The 7,331-nt window shown below is 48.9% G+C and overlaps 1 pseudogene; it reads left to right on the plus strand.

Moving 5' to 3' along the window:
• Positions 1–778: 778 nt before the first annotated feature.
• LOC100590878 lies at positions 779–3,062 on the plus strand (annotated as a pseudogene).
• Positions 3,063–7,331: the final 4,269 nt, after the last annotated feature.

The raw sequence follows: 7,331 nt of genomic DNA on the forward strand, positions 1-7,331 counted from the left end.
TTTCCTAAATGCTAGTTTGGTGAGAGGGTAAAAAGTTATAGAAGTGCAACACCAAGGCGGGTGGATCACGAGGTCAGGAGTTCGATACCAGCCTGGCCAACATGGTGAAACCCCATCTCTACTAAAAATACAAAAAATTAGCTGGGCGTGGTGGCGCACGCCTATAATCCCAGCTACTCGGAGGCTGAGGCAGGGGAATCGCTTGAACCCGGGAGGCGGAGGTTGCAGCGAGCCGAGATCGCGCCATTGCACTCCAGCCCGGGCGACAGTGTGAGACTCTGTCTAAAAAAAAAAAAAAAAGCAACAAGCCCTCTCTCGCCTAGTCTCTCCTTTGTCGTCCAGACCCTCGCGGCCGGGCGTTAGTGGTTCGCTCCCTCCGCCCGCTGACTCGCCGCTTCCTCCTGGGCCCCATCGTCCCAAACCCGGGACTGCACTTCCCGGCAGGCACCGCGGCCAATGAGGGGCTGAGGATTTGGCGGCTGCGGCGCCCCGAGAGTTGGGGTGAGGGGGCTTCGTGCGCTGCGGTGGAGGCTGCCAGCACGGAGGCAGAGGCCCAGGGGCTGTGCACAAGTCACCGCGGAGAGGCGTGCGATTTCCCAGCCGAGCGCCGAGGACCCTGCTGGCCAGGCCGGGCTGCCAGCCGTAGGCTCCTCTCTGGCGGCAGCCGGGTCGCGGCGACCCCCGTCTCTCGGCCTCCCCTTCCCACCCCAACTCCCGAGCCTTCCTCCTGTCGCAGCACGCCTGGCCTGGCCCGGCTGTGGCCCTCCTCGATCTCCGTGTCCCTCCTGTGATCGCACTGACACGGCCGGGCGGTTAGAACGGGACAAACTGAAGGCCCGGTGAGAGAAAGGGAAAGTTAAGAATGCTGGAGCAGAACAATGGATTTCTCTTTCTCTTTCATGCAAGGGATCACGGGAAACAGTTCAACAACCAGCTCAACTCATTGACTCCGCCAGCATCCGTCAGGAGAATGCCTTTGATAACAACAGTGACATTGCTGAAAATGGTGGCCAGACACCATACGAAGCTACTTTGCAGCAAAGCTTTCAATACTCACCTACAACAGATCTTCCTCCACTCACAAATGGCTACCTACCATCAATCAGCATGTATGAAATTCAAACCAAATACCAGTCGTATAATCAATATCCTAATGGGTCAGCCAATGGCTTTGGTGCAGCTAGAAACTTTAGCCCCACTGACTATTACCATTCAGAAATTCTAAACACAAGACTACATTAAATTATAGAAAACCCTTCTCCTCCACAGCCACCACTTCGGTACCACAAACTGTGATTCCAAAGAAGACTGGCTCACCTGAAGTTAAACTAAAAATAACCAAAACTATCCAGAATGGCAGGGGAATTGTTCAAGTCTTCCCTTTGTGGAGACCTTTTAAATGAAGTACAGGCAAGTGAGCACACGAAATCAAAGCATGAAAGCAGAAAAGAAAAGAGGAAAAAAACCAAAACGCATGACTCATCAAGATCTGAAGAGCGCAAGTCACACAAAATCCCCAAATTAGAACCAGAGGAACAAAATAGACCAAATGAGAGGGTTGACACCATATCAGAAAAACCAAGGGAAGATCCAGTACTAAAAGCGGAAGCCCCAGTTCAGCCAATACTATCTTCTGTTCCAACAACAGAAGTGTCCACTGGTGTTAAGTTTCAGGTTGGTGATCTTGTATGGTCCAAGGTGGGAACCTATCCGTGGTAGCCTTGTGTGGATTCAGGTGATCCCCAGCTTGAGGTTCATACCAAAATTAACACAGGAGGTGCCTGAAAATATCATGTCCAGTGTTTTAGCAAACAGCCAGAGAGAGTGTGGGTTCATGAAAAATGGGTACAGGAGTATAAAGGTCATAAGCGGTATGAAGAATTACTGGCTGAGGCAACCAAACAAGCCACCAATCACTCTGAGAAACAAAAGGTTCGGAAACCCCTGACCTCAGAGAGAGCATGCTCAATGGGATTTTGGCATTGCCCATGCAGAGAAAGCATTGAAAATGACTTGAGAAGAAAGAATAGAACAGTATACTTTTATCTATATTGATTAACAGCCTGAAGAGGGTTTATCCCAAGCAAAAAATGTTGGGGCCGGGCGCGGTGGCTCACGCCTGTAATCCCAGCACTTTGGGAGACTGAGGTGGGCGGATCACGAGGTCAGGAGATTGAGACCATCCTGGCTAACATGGTGAAACCTCGTCTCTACTAAAAAAATTAGCCGGGCGTGGTGGCGGGCGCCTGTAATCCCAGGTACTCGGGAGGCTGAGGCAGGAGAATGGCATGAACGGGAGATCGCACCACTGCACTCCAGCCTGGGCAACAGAGTGAGACTCCATCTCAAAAAAAAAAAGGAATGTTGTCTCCAAAGCCGAAGTTAAAAAAAAACTGATGACCAAGATCTGTGCTTTATACTTAGCCAGAACAGATCAATGCAGGGGAGGTGGCCTCCTCACTCTCAAGTACATTCGGAGACACAGCCAGAGGCAGCACACAAGCGAGGACGAGGAAGAGCCACCTCCTGTTAAAATAGCCTGGAAAACTGGCAGCAAGGAAATCTTACCAGCTTCCATTACAATGCACAAAGGGAGGCTGGATTTGCAGAAGTGTAACATGTCTCCAGCTGTGAAAAAATTGAACAAGTGTTTGCTCTTCAGAATGCTACAGAGGATGGGAAATTAATTTGCTTATTCAACAAAGGGAATTGGTAACAAAACAGAAATAAGTGTCAGGGGGCAAGACAGGCTTATAATTTCTAGACCAAACCAGAGAAATGAAAAGCCAACGCAGAATATATCATCTCTTGAAGCAACATCTGGTTCTACAGGCTCAGTAGAAAAGAAGCAACAGCGAAGATCAATTAGAACTCGTTCTGAATCAGAGAAGTCCACTGAGGTTGTGCCAAAGAAGAAGATAAAAAAGGAGCAGGTTGAAATAGTTCCTCAGGCTACAGTGAAGACTGGATTACAGAAAGGGTCGGCGGACCGTGGAGTGCAGGGTTCTGTCAGATTCAGTGACAGCTCCATCTCCACAGCGATTGAGGAAACTGTAGACTGAGATTCCTGTACCATTTCATCCCAGAAACTCCAGACTTGTAGTCTCCATGCAAGATTTCTTTTTCTATCGGCAGCTTGATAAACAGTTTCTTTGTTTTCGATTTTGATTTTGCCAGTCATCATTATTGGCATTTTCCTGCCTGGTTTCTTCTTCAAGACTCTGAACGATTGCTTTAACATTCAAATGATTTTTTTTTTTTTTTTTTCAGTTTGAGTTGGTTGGGTACAGCTTAAATCATGGGTCCAGCCTAAAAACCACCATTTAACTTACACTGATCAATTTCAACATGGACTGTTTTTGGTTTTTTGTTTTTATTTTTTATTTATTTATGTTTTTTTTTTTTTTTTTTTTTTTGAGACGGAGTCTCGCTCTGTCACCCAGGCTGGAGTGCAGTGGCCCAATCTCGGCTCACTGCAACCTCCACCTCCTGGGTTCAAGTGATTCTCCTGCCTCAGCCTCCTGAGTAGCTGGAATTACAGGAGGCATGTGCCACGCCCGGCTGATTTTTTTTTTTTTTTTTTGTATTTTTAGTACAGACTGGGTTTCACCATGTTGGTCAGGATGGTCTGGATCTCCTGACCTTGTGATCCACCCACCTTGGCCTCCCAAAGTGCTGGGATTACAGGCGTAAGCCACCGCGCCTGGCCAAGTTTTTTGTTTTTAAATAAAGCATCATTAATGCACCTCTGACAAAAATAAATAAATAAATAAAGCAGCAAATTCTGAAAGGGAGCCCCGCAATGGGGAAAGAGGTGCCCAAAGATAAGTGTGGAGTTTAGGAAAGACCAAAGTTAGCTCAGGATTTCCCCTGGAGCCTGGGGGTGGGGGAATTGTATTGAGATAAAGGAGCACCAGGCCCATCTGTCTAGAGCTGACACGGAGACCTCTGAGTAATGATTTCAAGGAGGAAGAGCAGGCAAGACCCACTGAGGGTACCAGAAACAGCAAAATTGGGCGGGTAGATACACCGTCTACCTGGACTGGAGTAGAAAAAGGGAGGATAAAGAAGACAGTATTCACCCCACACACATTTGCTGTGGACTTACTATGTGCAGGGAGCCATACCAAGTCCTGAGTTCAGTCTCCTGTTGGAAAAGTTTCATCAGAGCCTGATGGAGAGCAGATTTCCACAAGCCCATCAATAACACCTAATGTGCAGTGCATTTTGGGCTGAAACCCTGAAGGTGCCTGGGAAAGGCTCGTAAGCTGGGGGTACAGTCCCCTGCCTGAGGAAGGATACCACAGGCTGGGCATAGCTCCAATGGCCCTTCTCAGGGTGGCTTTCCAGACCCCATTATTTTAAATTGCAACACCCAGCACTTCTGATCCCTTGTCCTATTTTTCTGAGCATCACTTACCCCTTTCTGACATATGTTTTATTTATCTATGTGTTTATTGTCTGTTTTCCCCAGTAGAATGATTCTCCATAAGGGCAAGGGTTCTTTTTTTTTTTTTTGAGACAGAGTCTCGCTCTGTCGCCCAGGCTGGAGTGCAGTGGTGCGATCTCGGCCCACTGCCAGCTTCACCTCCCAGGTTCAGTGTCCCGAGTAGCTGGGACTACAGGTGCCCACCACCACACCCGGCTAATTTTTTGTTTTTGTATTTTTAGTAGAGATGGGTTTTCACTGTGTTAGCTAGGATGGTCTTTATCTCCTGACCTTGTGATCCACCCGCCTTGGCCTCCCAAAGTGCAGAGAATACTAGGCGTGAGCCACCACGCCTGGCCGGGTTCCTCTAAATCAACTTAATTGAGGGATCATTTACATATAATAAACTGTATCCATTTACCATTTAAAGTGTATAATTCTGAACTGTGGGATGTATGCAGATATATATACCTGTACGGCCACACCACTACCACGATACTGAACATTTTCCACTATCCCCAAAGTTGCAGTCATCCCTGTTTCTCCCATTTCCTACCCCACACCCACCCCAGGCAGCCACGGATCTGCTTCTTATCACCACAGGCTAGAATTAACAGCAGGGATTTTTATCTGTTTTATTTCTCTGTCCCCGACACATCAGATGATGCCTGGCATATAATTGGCACTCAATACATCCTTGGTGAAAGACTGAATTAATGGATGGGAAATCAGATGATTAAGATCTGTCTTCGGGGTCGGGCGTGGTGGCTCACACCTATAATCCCAGCACTTTGGGAGGCCGAGACAGGCAGATCACCTAAGGTCGGGAGTTCAAGACCAGCCTGACCAACACAGAGAAACCCCGTCTCTACTAAAAATACAAAAGTAGCCAGGCATGGTGGCGCATGCCTGTAATCCCAGCTACTTGGGAGAATCGCTTGAACCAGGGAGGCGGAGGCTGTGGTGAGCCAAGATCGTGCCATTGCACTCCAGCCTGGGCAACAAGAGCAAAACTCTGTCTCAAAACAAACAAACAAAAAAAGATCTGTCTTCAGGCAGCTCAGAGCCCAGTGGAAGAGACAGGTGAAAACAACAGTTACAGCCTCCACGGGTCCTCTGCAGGAAGTGAGAGAGTGAGGATGCACATGATGGAACTGCAGAGTTTGAGTTCTCTGGCATCAGATGGATTTGAGCTCAAGGACCAGCTCCACTTCTCACTACTTTATAATCTCACGCGAGCCCCTACATTCCTCTGAGTCTCTTTTCTCTTTTGTAAATCTTGTATAAGAGCAGTACCCACCAGACAGTGCTGTTAAAGGATGTAATGGGATAACGCTTGCCAAGGGCATAGCACAGTGCCTGGCACACAATCCATGCTCAACAAACCTTAGCTACTGATATTCTTGGCCATTCGAAGAACATGGGGCTGGGCACGGTGGCTCACGCCTGTAATCCCAGCACTTTGGGAGGCCAAAGCGGGCAGATCTCCTGAGGTCAGGAGTTCGAGATAGCCTGGCCAACATGGTGAAATCCTATCTCTTCTAAAAATACAAAAATTAGCTGGGCGTGGCGGCAGGCATCTGTAATCCCAGCCATTTGGGAGGCTGAGGCAGGAGAATTGCCTGAACCAGGGAGGCAGAGGTTGCAGTGAGCCCAGATCGCACCACGGCACTCCAGCCTGGACTGCATGAGCGAAACCCCATCTTGAAAAAAAAAAAAAAAAAAAAAAAGAACATGGCTGAAGACCAGCTCTATAATATGAGTAAGATCAGATTCTTCATTTTGTGAAGGTAAAGCCAGGGAAGAGAGGCAGAAGCTGAAGTCAAGACCAGCTAGTTTATGCTGCAGTAACAAATGAGTCCATGGTCCCAGGGGCCTCGAGCACTGAGGTCAAGTTCATTTCTCTCTCACACTTATATGTGCCCTGCTCCGCTCCTATGCCAGGCTGGCAGCGTGGTTTCTGGCTGGGGCACTGCCATCCTTGTAGCAGATGGAAGAGAGAACAAGGTGAGCCATGCTTGGCTTTGAAAGTTTCTGCTCCCCAGTAACTCACATGTCCCACTTCACTGGCCAGCACCAGTCATGTGGCCAAGCCTGAGTGAGGCCAATGGATCAGGGAAGTGTAATCCTTCTCCAGAGAGGAAGAGGAAATATTTGTGAGCAGTGGTACAGTGTACCACAGGCATGCAAGCAAATACTTACAGGATGTGAGAAGTACCATCTACCTCTGCACGGTGCTAGGAAGGAAAAGGGGCTGACTCTGCTTGGAAGGCAGATGTCAGGCAGGGAAAGGGGAAGTCAGGGAAGGCTTCGTGGAAGAGGTGATGTGTATCTGGGTCTTGAAGAAGGAATAAGAGCTCACTAGGCAGAAAGAAACAAGGGAACATTTAGGCAGGATGAAAAGGCAATTGTCAAGGATAAAATTGTGAAAGTCTGATGTGCTCTCCGTGGTTGGAGCATCTGGGTACAGGGGCTGGCTCTGGACAGGTGGACTGGACCAAGACGGGTCTTTGACCATCAGACTAAGCATTCCGACTTTTCCGGAAGAGTGATGGACAGGCACTGAGGTTTCTGAACGAGGAGATATGACTTTGAGCCCTGGAGTGGCTGGATGGAGGGATGTTTTCATCCCAAGTGCTGAAAAGTAACCAAATAAAAGGGGAACCTAAATCAGGGGAAAATCCCCAGGAAGAGATGAGGTTTTTCTGCACGAGAACTCAGATAGGAACGGTTGCCCTGGGGAGCTGGGCCCCTTCCTGTTGCAGAGAGCAGGCACAGCTCGCTGGCAAACGCCGATCAGGGCACCGCGAGGCCGAGCCGAGCCCCGCGGACCTGCCTGACCCCGCGCCCGCCCCCCGCGTCGGGAGAGAGGCCCCTCCTGGCCCCTGGAGACCTGGCGTGG

Source organism: Nomascus leucogenys, chromosome 19, assembly GCF_006542625.1.
Source record: "Nomascus leucogenys isolate Asia chromosome 19, Asia_NLE_v1, whole genome shotgun sequence".
In the NCBI taxonomy this organism is placed as follows: Eukaryota; Metazoa; Chordata; class Mammalia; order Primates; family Hylobatidae; genus Nomascus; species Nomascus leucogenys.